We start from the raw sequence: 17,081 nt of genomic DNA, 5'->3' as shown, positions 1-17,081 counted from the left end.
TCAGGCACTTTCAAGGGGAAACTTGCTGGGAGTAACAATAATGAGCTGCAATATCGAATTACTACTATCCTGGGTTTGAGGTCAGTACATATTGAGCTAGTTGTAAGATATTAAAGTAGAAACTTTTCTAGTTTGGAATGCATTAATGCTGCTAAAGCTGCCAGCAAAACAGCTAGAAAGCATTTGAGTTGGAGAGGGCAGAAACAAAGGAGAATGTTAACAAGCAAGAGCATCGGAGTCTCTTCCTTTCCCAGCTACATGCAGCATGTTTGCAGAGATCATTCTCATTAACACTAGAAGATTTGAGGTCCACGGATGCTTCACTTGTTGAAGGGAGGTGTGCACTAGAGAAGATGCAATATTCTGAAGCCATCTACAAAAATAGTCACTTCTACTTTTTTATCAGTTTTCTTAGCCTACACAAATAATCCCAGATTACAATGTGAATTCATTGTAATCAATGGAAGCTCTGTCTTCTCAAGTGCAGAATAAATGACTGATTAAAGTAGGAAATTAAACCTTTGGCAATTCTACTGGGAGGGTTTTGGGAAGACTAGTTTAACCCCATTTAAGATTGTTTGTGATATGTTTTGATGTAGAAGTAGGAGCAAAGAAAGAAGTGCTGTAAGTTTTAAAAAGAATCATGGCAACTATTAAAAATAATTAAACTGCTAAAAGAAGTGGAACAGGATCAAGATCAAAATAGTGTGTGTAAATCCCTGTTTACTTTTGGTGTTATAAAAGCGTCACTGCTACTTGTTCTGTTGCATGGTGTTGTGGCTAACAGGCTGACTATTACTGGAGTTATACCAGTTGGAGATTACTTACAGTGGTGCAGTCACGATGGCAAAATACAATAAAGTAATGGTTGCTCCCCTAATTCTGCGCTAATGCCTGCAGGGTGGCTGGCATTGCTATCTCTGATACAAACTGACAACCCTGACATCATGTTCAGTGGAAGCAGGCACAGCTAGTTGCTATCTCCCTTCCAGGAAACCACAAAACATCAACATTTTATGGACTGGAAAAGAGTTCATTACTTGCTGGAGCAGGGCAGGATAAAGTTCCGATGTTCTTAGCTGGGCTCCAGTCGCCAATAACACAAATACCATCCTTTATAAAAGCAATAGAGGCTTGGTAAAAATAGAAATCCAAATATTCTTAAAGTTTTTGCATATTGTCAATACTGTAAATCATCACATAAGATTGTATAGCAACTGGTGAAAATATATCTGTAACTAATAAAATAAGAACCATGGACTTTTATCTAAGCAGTTTGTCTTCACATCAAAAAAGAAGTAAGGCTAAATGAATTGCTAGCCTTTTCCTCTTAAACCCAATGCATTTAGGCCAGGGCTGAACTCAGTTAAAGAAATGCAAATACTATGTTTGTGCCAGTTTTTAAAGTTCTTGTTTATATACACACACATTGCTTGATTCAACAATGTGTTCGGCATTCTGGCCTGATCCACCAAAGCATTTAATCACATGTGCAGGCATGTAGGCGATTTCCTTCACATCAGTTAAACTATTTATGTGCTTAATGCTAAGCACGTTGAAGGACCAAGCCTGCAATGGAATTATGTTTTTTAAAGAACGTCATGCAGGAAAAGCAATGCAGTTTGCAAGGTACTGTCAGGGCACACACAATCTCATCACTGCAAAGAAAGCCTGAAGGTGCCAAGCCCTCCTTGCTCATGCTTTAGTTGACTCCATGCAAGTAAGGAGCTCTGAATATCTCTCACAAGGTTTTTAGGACACATCTCTTGATCACTGAGGTGGAAGGTTCAAATACAGTATGTCCTGACTTATAAAGGGATAGGAACATTTTAGGAATAAAATTTGTTTCTGCACCCGAAACATTTTGGGTAATCAAACCAAGACTTCAGAAAGTGTTCTGATCCTGGAAGGACTCACCCTGTACAATCCTGTGAAGTAGGGGAGTGTTTGTCAGAGGGATGCCAAATAAACCAAAGTGTAATTTCCTGTGGTTGAGCATTTGCACCTCAACTGGAACTGATTAGGAAGGTTTGAATCTAATAACTGGAAAAAGAGGGGCAGGAGGTCACAGGCTTGCAGACGTTCTTCGGAGAAGACAGTCAACTGGTGAGGGGACCCTATGGGGACATCAGAAGATATTTTGGCAAAAGCTGAGAGCTGGGAGAGTAGGATAGGAAAGAGGGGAGGAAGAATGAACCTTTTAAAGGTGAACTAGGGAGAACATCAGAACATGACAAAGGCTTGGGGCAGGAGAGTAAGAAGAGGGTTTGCCTCCAGGTTTCTCACTAGAAGAATGGAAAAGCAGAAGGTAGACTAGCTGGTGTGCTGGCCTCCTCAAGAAGCTTCCCATAGCAGGCTATGAAGAGCCACTGAAGGACTTACATCTTAACTGGTCCTGGAGAAAGGAGAGAAAACATCATGGTGGAGACAGGTGAGCAGGGAAAAGATAATCAGAGTGTGCTGTCCATCTTAAAATAAGAAAGCTTAAAAGGAACTATGGGAAACAACAGAAAGAGCTGGTACTTGGGATGCTGTGTTGAAGTACCTGCCGGGGTGTATACGTGCAAAGGGCGTAGACATAGAAAGTGGCTTTTGTTGAGACTTCAATAGCTGTCTGGTAGAGAAAATCAAAAGGCTCCCAGTAAGAATGGCTTCATTCTATGGTATCTGATAAAGAAATTGAAAATGAAAAAGCAGAATTACAAATGGCAGTCCTGCCAGACTTATCAGTAGTGGCATGGATTATTTATCCTTTCCACCCCATGTTCAAAGATGGGCAAGAGCCTTTTAAGATCTCTTAATCTCATATTTGAAGACTCAATGACAAGACACAAGTTTATCAAACACCCAAAGAGGTTTGAATGACTTCTTGGACCTTCAATCATTCTGCTACTCTTTATACCTTTACACAGTATTCAGTGGCATAATTATGGACTGTTGAGGATGATGAAGATTGTCAAAAGGGACTGTAATAATTATTGGTACTATAATACTAAACTCTGTTCTGACTATGTACTGGATTTTTGTGAATATTCACCAAGCATACTAACTGGCAAAAACAGTTCGATGCACATTGTGTAATAGTCTTTCCAAATGTCATTGTCAATTCACAACTGTTTGCATTTGCAATGAAAACACCATTACTTTAATTAAATCAGGGAACAAAACCCAGTAATATAGGGTCTAATGTTCAATCCCAATTTACACGACTTTCAAGTTTTCAAGTGCCCTGAGATGTTCTGGCATCTCTCAAAACAAAATCACATAGGAAGTAGTGTGTAACTGACCCAAGTCAATGTTGAGTTTTGCTTAGTCAGCAATGGGATTTTGGATCAAGCTTTAGTGCACATCCAAAATTTGAAAGATATATTAATGAATCTTTTCATTACTACTTTCCCAGAGGTTTCCTGGAGCAATGCTGAGTTTGAAGATGGGGACAATCAAATGAACAGGTAAAAGTTACTTCACGTGCACTGGCCTGCATGGTAGAAAGCATGGAAATGCTCATGAGAAGGAAATTAAACGAGCCCATGGTCTGAACCACAGATGTAGTGACCAGTTAAAATTACGAGCAGAAAATCAATCAAGCAGTACTAACCACAGAGTTACAACATCTGGCTTATGAAGTCTCTTATCTATACAGCACTAGAAACTGGAATGATATAGTAGGTGAAATATCATATTGTTTTCTTAGTACTTACACTTTCTTTAACCATCTACTTTTTGCTGCTATTTGAAGACACTGCGCTAGATGGACCTTTGGTTTGACTTTTGCGCTGTTGTTCTCAAGGTCAGTCATGGGAAGTCCCTGTCACTCAAATTTGGTGACAAACATATTTGTAGGCAATCCCCACGACTCAGAAAGCACCAGCTTAAAAAAAAGTTGAAGATTAATCTGCATAGATTGTTTGCTGGGAATACTTCCTTCAGCTCTATGTTTAATTGTGAATTTATTCTGTGTCTTTGTGATGAATTTTCTACAATGAATTTCTTTCATCAGTTTTATTGCATAAGCTCCACCTATATTTTCCAGGGGTGGTGTTTGTAGTATATCTCACTGGATATAATTAAACTGACATCGATCTTTTTTTTTTTTTAATTTCAGGAATTTAAATGAGATTTCTATGTTACAAGCTAAGTCACCTAAGTTTTGCTCATGCTGAATGCTGAAAGATAGACATGTTGACTACATGATACAAATCTTCAGTGGTTTCAGTGAGTCTCCAGAGGAAACTGTCTTTCTCCATAAAGATACAGTGAACACCAGGGATATTGAGGAAAAATACCTCAGACAGCACTGGTGGAGAAAGGAATAAAATGCTGTTCCACTGATGCTATGGTGAGAGGTGTCCCCAGTGCCTGCAGCCAGACTGAGCGAGGGACGGTGTCTGCACCGTCTGGTTGTGTTTCCATGTGGCCATGAAATGCGAAAAGCTGCACTAGATGGTTTTCTCGCTGCACTCAGGGAGTCCACAGACTGCTTGGGTCCCTGATGGATGCTTTAGAGAAGGTCAAAAAGGCCCGTTCATTATTGTACCTTGGCACAATCCACAAAAGCAGCCAAAATTCAGGCCTGTGTGAAGACTGCCTGTTGTGAAAGGGAGAGTGTGTGACAGAATTACTCTTGTGACTATAACAAGGGGACCCAGTGTGCGAAGAAAGGAACACATAGCTGCAGGCTAGATGAATTAATTTTTCTAGGACTGCGTGTGTCACAGCCTTGATAAAACTTAGTTCTCTTTGTACACTCCGAGCTGCTGTGTTTGGGTAATATTACAAGATATCTAAATGTTTTAAGTTTTCTTATGTCTCTGTAAGATTTAGCTTGTCTTTCTGGCAGACTTCTTTGATATGTTTTTCATCTACTGCTGTTTCAGAAAAGCAAGACTCCTACAGCCCATTGCCTCCCCCACTACTTCTCCACACATATCGGTTGCCAGAACTCCACATTATGGTCAACATAAACTTGCAGTTTCTTCTCTCAGAGATATAGAATAGCTGAGGTAAATAGACGGGTAGCAAAAAACATCACGTCTGACTTCCGCTAGCATTAGAAGTACACATCTGTGGACAAAACATTTCCACATTCAGCCTCCTACTTCAGTTTCCTCTTTACCTTGGATAGTTTCTGTCCTTGGGTCAGAGTTGCTGGGTTGTCCATGACATTTCTCCAGCTTCAGGTCTGAACCACTAAGTTTTTCTCAGTCCTGTCTGCTCCCTCTTTCTTTCCTCTGATCTCAGAGGAAACAACTTCTATAAGTCACTTTCCTATACCTCAGGTGATCTTTAGATAAGGTGTATCAGATGATCTGTTTCTTGGTAACTAATCTGCAGTTCAATTACTATCTTTCCTGGGAATCAGATTTGAAATAACCGTTTGCTCTGGATAGTTGCCATCTTTTATCCAAGTGTGTTCCATTTAAATGGAGGATCATCAAAGTTTAATGGCTCACTATTTTTAGCCATGAGCCAGGTGCAAGCAACTTTTGTGTCACCTGCTGAGGGTTTTATGTCAATATGGAAGCACAGGATCGGAAGAAGGAGCTGAGTGCGCCACATTCCTGCTGGAACTTGCATCCTGACAGATGTCCATAAGAAAGATTCCAGTGTCAAGAAGAAATCATAGGTAGAGAAATTCCCCAAACTGCCTCAATCTGAAATGCTGTTTCACCATATGTCTCATTATAATTAGCACTGGTAGGATGCATATATTCCAGATCTGAGTTGATAAAATATATTCACTTTGATAGGATGATTTTGTAGAAAGCTAAAATATTTTCTGCCTGAGTGTGGAATGCAACTGTCCTTGCCAGCAATCTGAAGTCAGTCTCTTTGAGATGCAAGCAGAGCTGCAGAAAATGGTGTCTAACTTCACTGAACACAGTGATCTCCTATGGCTCCACCGTATCCTCATCCCTGCCAGCAGCCTGCAGGACTCTGTCTAGCTCAATGTCCATGAGCCAAGAACAGGTCCAGTTCCCTTCTACCATCAGTATGAGAGATCCCGTCTGTTGCAGAGATGATTATTGCTCGCTTCACACAAACATGCTTGTTCTTTATTTATCAGTGATATGAACCCCTACATATCAAACTAAAATTATTTTGGGGTGAGATAGGAAGAGTTTCCAAATTAAATTTTGAATTATCTAATCACTGTATAAGCTTTGCACTTGAATGCATGCAAAGCATAGATGAAAGCTGGATGGGCAGTCCATGGACTCTGAGGGATTGGAATTCACATTTTTTTCACATACAAGGTTTGGAAGGAATGAACTTTGGAAATTCTAGTCCAGCAGGTCCAAATCCTAAAAAATATTTCATCTGGGATTATAGTGGAAACAAATTGACAAAAGAGACCAGTTAATTGTTATCACTGTCATTCTTATGTAAGAAGTGCCTTCGCCTGCTTATGTGAAAGGAATTAAAACATAAATTCTTGACAACTTTAACACATGCTACCTGAATACCCATCTGCTTAGCTTAAGAACAAAAAAGGGGTTCATTAATGTAGTATTGAATAAATTAGACACGCTGCTGTATGTGTTGAAATGTGTTACAATATTTAGCACTGCTTCCCTTTTTTTAAAAAAAACCTGTATCTTAAAAAGCCTGCTGTATTTTTCATATGAAAACCAAACAGCAAATTGGATCTGCATCTAACAAAAGAAATTCATGTTTTGAAGTTACAGAGTGGTGGCTGACCACTCATACACATGGGCTGACTAGAAATGTTGCTTAGAAACACCACGTTATCAAAGAGAACCCAACATCAGGTTGGAGTGTTTCCCAGACAGCCGGTTAGTGGCGATAATTTGCAATGAAAATTCTAATATCTGTTCCAACAATTCTTTATTTTCTAGATCTTCTTACTTTTCCTTCTTCAGATTATTTGTCATTTCACCTTACAATTTTCTTCCAAACTCTGATTTGGAAGATAGTAGAGAGGTATGTGAACTATGTTTTTGGATTAGTAAGTGCTTCAGCAAGTATTAAGACAATGTTCAGCAGAGTAAAGTATATGGAAAATCCATGATAAAGAAACTGTAGTGTAAATTTACATTATTGACACAAGGAATGACTTAGCTAGATTTAAATGTATTATTTGTTCTGTATACTTTACTAGTAACCACTTATTGTGGTCTTTTGGTTCTAAAGATCATAAAAGAATATATGAATTCTGTAAAAATACAGGAATTAGCTATCCAAACATTGCAATCATCTGCTGGGTGGAACGAGAGTATGATTTTATGTTTTCAAACAGAAGAAGTTATTCAAGCAGGGAAACTAGAGAACTGCATTTGTCTTGTCCTATGCAAGCAGGAAGATTTAACAGACTCCCCTCATACTCCAAGGCAATTTTATATTGCAATAGCCTGTTGTCTGCTCCTCTGGTCCATGCCAGGACCCACAGCATCTGTCACTCCAACTGCCATGGCTGGATTTAGGAGGAAATGGGTCACACTGAGATATATGGAGAAAGATAGTCTCCAAGCAGGTTGGGTCCTAGACTCTTTAAGTTTTATCCATATTTACAACTTGAATATATATGTTTTTGTATATATATATTGATTCCTGTATCTTACAGAAGAGATTTCAACACATCCCCCTTGAAAGAATGGCTTCTAACCCAAAGCTGAGCCCTTGTGTTGACTCAGGGGGAGGAGTGCCATCTATTGAGGCTCACATGTGAGTTCACACTTCAACTGCCAGGGTTTCTTTCAGGGTCCTTAGGGGAAGTGCCCAACCAGAGTACAGCAACTTCTCTTTTTCATAAGAAGAAATCTTTTTAAGCACACACTGTACATTGTTGGATTTCCCCAGCAGCCCTTCTTACTGCCAAACCCAAGCGTTTTTTTAGGTCTTTTCCTACTTGCTTTTTTTTTTTTTTTTAATTTAAATTCAAAGGGAAACATGCAAAGTAGTGTCACAATAATATTAAAGATGGTTCCCTGATCAAAACAGGTGTCAAGACTCAGAAACTTTTTTGCTTCTCTTCTATCTTAAAGTGGGGCAGTCTTTGAATCATGTGCAGACAGACCTCAGGCCTCTTCTAGTCCTTCATTTGCACTTCAAGTTTGTTCTGAGGAACAAAATAAAAGTTTAAGTTTTATGGGCAAGCAGGAATGTAGAGAATGGCAAGAGTGTGTATGTGGGGAGTTTAAGGGATCGTAGGTCCTGTGTACAACACATTGTGTTTTCAAGGCCATGCAGGGGCATGCATTTCCCCATCGCTCTAAGACTACTGCCAGTTCCAGTGTAGTAAGCACAAACTGAAATGTTTAGGTTACTTACAACATAAATGTCCCCTGCCAGAGATATCCTTCATGTGGGAAGGTGAAAATGAGTTGTGAAAACAGAGAGTAGAAAATGTAGATGACAACAGAATGTGAGTGAGAGAGATGTCACAGAAAAATAGTAGAAAAACACAGATCCATATTTAAGATTTCTGTATACTCTAGAGTACTAAAATGCAGTTGGTACAGTCTATACCATAGATTAAAGTATATTAATGTTCCCAAAGGAAGTAAGGGGAGGTGAGTTACCTAAAGGAGAACAACCAAAAAGCCGTATGTCAGCCCAGGGCAGGAGCCCACACATCTTTCCATACAGCTCACCCTTTGTCTCCAGTGTCCAAGTACTAAGTCTGATGGTCACAGAAGAAAATGAATGTCTTGTAGATCTTCTATTGCTTTTATTGACCACATGGCTCTTATAGCCCCCTATGGTTACTGCAGTGTGAGCAGTCACTGCCCTGGGACCATATCCTGTCCTTGTGGTGCTCAGCTGCAGGGTGAAGAGCAACACTGGTGTCATACAGCCACCACTGTCCAGCAGCCAGGCTGAATCTGCTCCTGTAGATGTCACAGAAAGAGAGGGAAATTGCAATAGTGACGATGATTTTTCTCAAAGAAAAGAAATGGACTGGGTGATATCTGAGTAGAGAAGATTTCACTGCATAGTACTATAAGCTCACACTCCCAACCAGACCATGGTGCAGATAAGGTTGAAGTGGTGGGGTCCAGGACAGCTTCACAATCGCGTATAGTGCAGCAAAGTCACTGCTGTGTTAGTCTGCAATTAGCAGGTATGCCAATTAGTGTGGTACTGATTCTATTTTGCTTCTTTCAGATGGAGCATGGATCCCTTCACAGTGCTGTGCTGCACTGAAGAAAATTTCAGCTTAGAGCAATATTAGTTCAGGCAACTTTGTTCTGGCTTGATGGCATGATGTAACTATGTTTTAGGTCTTATTAAAGAGAGGTTATCCAGTCAGGGAAAAAAAACATCATACACACAGTAGATTGCTCTTACCACTTGCCTCAAGGCATCTTTGGATTCAGAACTTTGAAAACAAAACCCAAGCATTTAAAATAATGCACAAATGCAGGTGGAATAATTGAGATCTATGTAGAGAAAGATGCCAAACAGAGATAAAGAGACAAAAAGTCAAACTGATGACAGCCTTGCTCACAAACAAGAAATAGTGTGGGGGACTCAGTCCTGAGCACTGGAATGCAGGGACTGGGGATGTGACAGCTACAGCCCTGCACTCACCATGGCTCTGGCCCCATCCGCTGGCCTTAAACAGCTGCCTGCCACTGCTGTGGATTGATTTATTGCTGATGAGGGTTAGAACTGCTGGCAAGGAGAAGCAGAGTTTAGGCATTTCCATTTTTCAAAATAATCTTAATTATTTTTTATGCTTTTTAGCACGTTGTGACATACGCATAACTTTGGAGAAGCAAAGGAGCCCATTTTACAATCATCATCATAGCATTTTTAGGGGGCCTGATCTACACTTATATATGCATACCCATGGAAATAAATAAATAAATATATATATATATGTAGTGATATGTATACACACACGTACACATACACATATGTGAATTTTTTGAACTTTTTTTAATGAAGGTTTTCCATTGGCTTTAGCAGGGGAGGTTAAGGACTTAGAGCCCATCTAATCTTTGTGGTATTCATTGATGCTAACCTTTCTTTTAAAACTTAAATTCTGTGTGTTCTATATATCCTCAAGTCTTGGCGCATCTGAAGTATTTATGTCCTTAAGTCCACATTCAAAATTAATCATGTATTGAGTACAGCTCCTTGTACAGACAAAAAATTTTCTCAAGGAATAGCTAAGATATTTCAATACTTGGGGTTGTGATATTTTTTAAAAAAAAGTGTGTTTTTTTGGGTGGAATATTTGCCAACCTGGGAACTTTGTGTCTTGTACAATCCTACCAGTTTTTCACATTCACAGAATATATGTCATTGCAAATACTTCTTTGATCAGAAGCAGGACAAATTTTTCTTAAACCATATATGTTTTTTCAATGAAACCAGAGTCTTTTTGCTGCAAGGGATTAATTTAAACAATAATTACATATTTTCAAGTAGTGATTAAAATAATATCATCCTCCTTTTAAGAGGTTAAGCATTGGTGAATTTTTTAATAGTGTAAAACCCCTCTTTTTAGTACTTTCAATTCTGTTCCGAAAATTTCTGCTTCTCCTGTGAGCTTGCTCATGAATCATTGAAAGAACACTTTATTCTAAGAAAAATTCTTTTCAAAACACTTTACAAGTAATTTAAGATGTACAATAGATTATATAGATTAGCATCACTGTTTAAGTATTTTAAAGTGCCTCTGTCTCATATTTAATTTTATAATACCACTGCCAGAACAGAACATGGTTCTTGCAGGAATTCACTAGGTGGTGCTACTATACATAGTCTGCCAAGTTATTTTTCTGTGTTTGAGCAAATGTTCAGTCTTGAGAAGAAATACATAAAGCACGATTCTTTATTAGAGGGATTTACAGAGGCAAAGGAGGCATTAGCTTTCTGCTGCTTTGACGCCCTAAAGTGTTCAGACTGTAATGTTTGATTACCTGTTTGGCTCAAATGAATAAAGTTGGTACTGTGGATTTGCCAAAGACCACATCGGTAACCAGTTTTCTTGTGTATGATTGTCTTATTGGTTGTATTTTATCTGTAGGTCATGGGAGAAAGAGGAAGAACTTTAGCATCATGAATAGAAGGTCTGAAAAGGAAGAAAATGCCATTTTTAAGTTTATCTAAGTAACTTTAATTCAGTCTCTTTCCATACGTTAATTATGACAGCCTGTAACCCAGCTGACTAGAAATCAATTGCCTGTCTCTTATAAAGCTGCAAATTTTCAAATAGAAATTTTGATTCTGTGTTCAAAAAGACTACAATTTCAGAATATTATAGAAAATATGTTTACAATTGAAACATGCCTCTCTGTACCAGTAGATTTTTTTTTCCGAAATTGATATGGTATGATGGACCATGTTTAATTACAGAGTACTTGTATCTTTTATTTTAAAAACACTGTCACCTCTGCTCTTTATTTAAACAAGTATGCAATTTTTTCCCCCCCTATTTTTCTTTCAGAACCACTGTTTTATTTAGTGCCTCAGATAGGGTATGCACTTGCTTGAAGGCTGTTTGTTAAAGGTCCATCCTAAAGAAGGACCTTGTCTTATAAGTGTGCACAGACAAAAAACCAGGGAGTTGCAGGAAAGACAAACAGATTTCTGTCTCAAGAGGTGCAATGCCATGCAATTTTACTCTGTGATTACCGTTCTCCACAGACTTCTTTTGTGACTAAGCAAATATTATTTAAACCTACAGTTTTACTCTTGGCCACTAACTGTGCCTTCTTTATTTATAGGGAACTTAACATAGGATGCTGTTACAGATTTACAGGAATGCTAACTGCTAACAGGTACAACTAATGCTAATTTTTTCTGTGTTTGAATACACAAAGACATCTAAAACATCAATTATTCTGAGACATATGGTTCTAGATGTCTCAAACTGGGATCTTCAGTTGGAAAACTCTTCTAAATATAAAATTTTAGCTTTATTCTCTCATTTATTTCTAACTTGTAAGTAGTAGTATTAGTAGTATTAGTATTAGTAGTAATAATAATAATAATAATAATAATAATAATAATAATAATAATAATAATAGCAGCTAATGTCCTAGAGATCAGGCAGATATATTCACTCATGTTTGGGAATAAACCTGTGGTGACAGGTTGGACAAAATGCCCAGAAGGGAATTAATAATCCTATACCCAGCACTTGACTTCATGCCATCACATATTGCTTGAAGAAGGCAAGGAGAATGAGAAGAATTAGTCAAGGTCCTGTGCAGAAATAGGAGGTGGCGCAGTTATACCATCTTGTACTGCCTCATGCTGTATATTCCCAAAGGGGGATGAATTAAGGTTTCATGGACAATGGTTATTCTGTGCTTTGCTTTTGAGTGGTAGGTTGTGTAATACTGATGTCTTTTGTATGTAGTCGAATGTATTCATTACGAAAATATAATTCCGAAACTACATTACAGTGTATGTGTGTGTTCAGCCAGATGTGTGTTCATCTACATTACACAATGCAATGTAGATTCGGAATTATATTTTCTTAATGAGTACATGGAAAATGTAAACATAAAACATTCAGGAAGGGTACTGGTTTAATGTTTTTGCCTAAAATCTAATTTCATAACAAATGTTTTCTGTTCAAAGAAAATTTCTAAGAGAAAGAAGTGTCCGTCTCTGTATGAAAAATTTAAAATCTTTGTGCTGACAAGGAAAAAGCCCAGCCCCCTTTCTTTGGGCTGAGGAGGAAAAAACCTCAGCTGTTAGAGATCCTGAGATTTCCATCTTATTGAAACAAAGAAAAAAGTTTCAGACATGACTCCTCTCCCCACACACCTTATTCATTTTTTTTCCAGATGCTTGTAATGAAGAGGGAAAATGAGGAAAGATGTAGTTATCTAGCTCAGTGAAATGTGGCTAGCTGATTCCAGATTTTCCTCATTTCTTCCCTTTCATTCTGATAACACTTCCACATTCATTTGTATTTCACACAGGCCCTGGAGACCTGTAATAACAATATGACTGTATATTGTGCAGCTGATGGAATTTTTTTGTGTGAGATGCCTTGTTTGCCCCGCACAAAGTAAGCTCTGTTCAAACAACCGTGTGTATTAAAGTTTTCAAGCCACCCTATGAGTGGTAACAATTTGGACAGAGACCAGCAACTTGAACGAATGATTAAAATTTCTTGCTTGTCATTGCTATTGTTATTTGAGACCACATTTCCAGAGGCTGGCACTTATTAGTCAATCTATTAAGGACTACACTGTATTATCAGGAGCAACTTTAATCTATTATAGGGTTAAGCTTATGGGGCACTACTATTTAGGGAGACAGTTGTGAGGTGTTATGTCTGTCTCCTAATTTGTACTAACTTCTAGCAGTAGTAATTGATTGCTGGCCTTTATATACATGGTTAACTGTACACATATGGTTAGCTATCTTGGCATGCAAGTGAAAAATGGCTCCACTGCTTGTATGCTCCACAAAGGGAATATGGAGCATAGTCATGTTACAAAATACTCTGCATCTGGAGTTAAGGCAATAGTGGCTCACAAAGGGGTGCAAGTCACACAATAGGCTACTTTTCAGTAATTACTCTTGAGTTATTTAGGCCCCAAGTGCATATAAAACGAATTAAAAGAAATAAATTTGAGTTGAAGGTATTATATCCTTCTCCTCTTAATTTCTGTGGAAACATTTAAAAAATCCCAGCACCCTGCTGTTTTGGAGAAACAAACCTAACAGCACTGAGCTAATATACATGAACCAGAAAGAGAGATTAGCTGGTTTCAGTTCAGTCACAGGCTGAAAGCTCTGCAAAAAGTGGATGAAAATAGACCCAAAAAGAACATAGCTGAGAAACATGGAAGATTCCAGAATGCTTTCCTATTGTGGCTTTAACAGGTAGGATTTTTCTCTCTTTTTCTTTAGGAAATCTTGATTTTTATCATCCTCTAAAAAGTGCCAAACCTGAAGAGCTGTGTGGTAAATTTTTTTGCCTACTGCCTTACTTCTTACATCACATAATCTATCTCAAGCCTATGTTTTTCATTGAGATTATAAAACTTTTGTGGTAAGAACTTTCTTAATCATCAGTAAAACATTCAGTGCCATGTAGATAATGCATATTTAGAAAAAGATTTTGTAAACAGTATTTGCTTGCTGGAGTAAGTGTACACTGACATAACAACATGCTTCTGGATGAATGATCATAAAGCTACAGCTAGACTTCGATCCTGTGCTTCACCGTACATCTGAAACATACATATCTGACACCATCGCTGCAAAGGTGACACATGAATGTGCTGCCCAACTGCTAAAAGTGAACTGGCACCATCCCAGAAGTGTGGCTTTGGTGTACATGTGTGTGTGCACACCTTGGTGTGCAAGCCTGCTTGGCGTGATACTCTGGACATCATATTTGAGACTCTTACTGTGCCTCAGCCAGTTCAGATCAGATTCTTAGGGCCCAGAAATCAAGTTAGTTTTTTTTTTTTTTCCCATAAGTTACTGCCAGTGGTGAAGACGCAGAGGCACATATGCCAGCAGGTATAGCTCTTTTCTAGGATCCCCCCCAAATGGTCTCAGGGATGGTCCCAGATTGAAAGATTCTCATTCCTCATGGATCATGTCTTTACACGTGAAACAAACTTTGTCTTATCCTACATGTATTTCTGGGTTACATCTCTCTGCCTTCTGTGCAGCTTGTTCCACCCAGAAAGCCTTGTTTCCTTGTGAGAAATGTATTTTCATTCTAAAAGCTATTTTTTCCACAAGCTGACAATAAGTGACCAGAAATAAATGAAACCTCTAATTTTTGATGAATGTCTGTTCAAGTTATCTCATGTTATCACTGTCCCCTTTGCCCTTTCTCTGCACTTCTCCCCTCTTTTTTTTATGCATGAATAATATTTCTCATGTCCTGTCAAGCACAAGATCATGTGGATTTTCTAGGAACGAATTTTAGCTTTCCTCAACTGTGCAGTGAGCACTATATTTTTATATATGTAACGGATATGAACTTTTTACTTTAAATGACGATATATATGGCAAAGTGAGAACTCGATATCTCTGTCACATGCTGCCATTTGCTGTGCTCCTGATGCCCGAAATGGGCAGTTCGCTCTGCTGGCCAGCTGCAGAGGGAAGGGCCCTTTTGTCTCTTGCATTTTTCATTTCTCTGATGGAGACTCTTTCCTGAAAGTGAATTCTTTACTTAAGCTACAGTTGCGGTTAGCCAATTTGTGAAGAGGAGTGGGAAAACTCCTTTTGTTTCTTCACAAGCTTGTCAAAAGATTTTTCTGCAGAACAATGAAAACAATTGAGTTATTGTGGACTTTTGTAAATGACACTTAACAGCTTTGAGAGTTTTGCTGTCTTTCTTCATTCTAGCTATAGGGTCTCTATAAAAAAATTGCTTGCACTAGAATTCCCAATCAAAACTAGGTTCATTTCATGTAAGTTGGGATTTCATTTCCAGCACAGAAGTCAGCTTGATTTTGTGATTCCACAGTTTTTCTGACTCGGGAGAAACTGAGTTGTAAATGTGAACCAACAGATTCTGAATCAATCTGTGAAAGCTGCACTGAGTTTTATATTAGGATTTTGAATCAAGGTGAAAAGTCAGAGACATCTATATTAATGAATCAGACTGAAGAATAGCTCCTGGGAATTATTCCACTCTTTCCTATGTAAGTGGTCGGTTCTTGAATATGTTTTTGAATAGCAGTTAGGTACTCACATTTAGTCCCTCAAAGTGACCATCCAATATAAAAGATTATTAAAATTATCACTATATTCTATCCAGTGAGGTGTATCGTGAAAACATTAGATATAGAGCCCATGCAAATAAATTAATCTGCAGCCTGTGCTGGCTTTGGACGATGTCAGTGTGGGATTTTCTGCTCTGTATTCCCTTGGAGCCCTGGAGATCAGCGTTCAGAGACACCTGCATGTGTCTGCATGGAGCTGGATGGGGTCCAGGTCTGGACAGGCGTACATATTTAGTTTTAATACTACCTTTTCCACAGCTGATAGCAGAAGTGATTTAGATAAATAGAAGGCTCTGACACCCGTGGAGCTGAGGAGCCCCATGAGGCACTGAAACGGCAGGTTTTGTAAGTGAAGCTCCAGTACCGAGACTTGGGAAACACTGCTTTCCATGATGTAACATATAACAACTGTGAGTCATTATCCATTTACAGTGTTCTTCTGTACAGTATTGTGATTTCACAGTATATGCTAGAACATCAGGGTTAGGAAAACAATAACCTTGAAATAACTTCGATTTTATCAGACAAATCTAAAGGCAAATCCTATGATTAAAAAAAAAAGGAGTTTTAAAGCTTACAGTTAATGGTTTTATTTTAATTAGAATCCCCTAAGATTTTGTGCAGAGATGTTTATATACATTAAATATGATTGATGGCTGATGTTCAACAGATTATAAAAGGAGAGTGGACTAGCTTCTCTGTGCTCTTTTGAATAGAAACTAATTCTAGCACTGCAGAATGGATGGAATTCTACAGTGTGGGTATTGCGTTTTGAATTCCTGGTTATCCAGGCAGAGCACTTCATGCTGTTGATGATGAGACACTTGCACTTCCATGGTAAGTCTCTATTCTTACAAACAGAAAAATGGCAGATTCCAGGACTGGCCTGTGACTAAGGACGTCTTTTTTCCCAGAACCAACTGTTGAAAAAATCTCCTATACATGAAACATCTTTATCTGTCTTCTAGCAAATTAAACAGTTCCAGAGTACAAAACCAGGTACCAGAACTCAGTTATCCATGCTGTCAAATTGATAGGCTGGTCACAGGCATGGGAGATAATTGGCACTCTCCCAGACAATTTCCAGACAGGAATGGGGTGTTGACTTTGCCCAGAGAGCATTTTAGATGCAACCACCTTGCTCTGGAGGCTAAAAGAGCTGAATATGGACATAGACTATTCCAAGCTGTGGTCCTCAGTGCTAGAGAAAGGTCCTGGGCATGTTTGGTTTTGCAGAGATATCTGTTGAGCTAATGAGTATCACAGAATCACAGAATCACAGAATAGTAGGAGTTGGAAGGGACCTCTGGAGATCATCTAGTCCAGCTCCCCTGCTAAAGCAGGTTCACCTACAGCAGGTCACAGAGGAACGCGTCCAGATGAGTTTTG

The sequence above is a fragment of the Leptosomus discolor genome, chromosome 2 (genome assembly GCF_034619465.1).
Source record: "Leptosomus discolor isolate bLepDis1 chromosome 2, bLepDis1.hap2, whole genome shotgun sequence".
NCBI classification, from domain to species: Eukaryota; Metazoa; Chordata; class Aves; order Leptosomiformes; family Leptosomidae; genus Leptosomus; species Leptosomus discolor.
Note: the sequence above shows the minus strand (reverse complement) of the source record.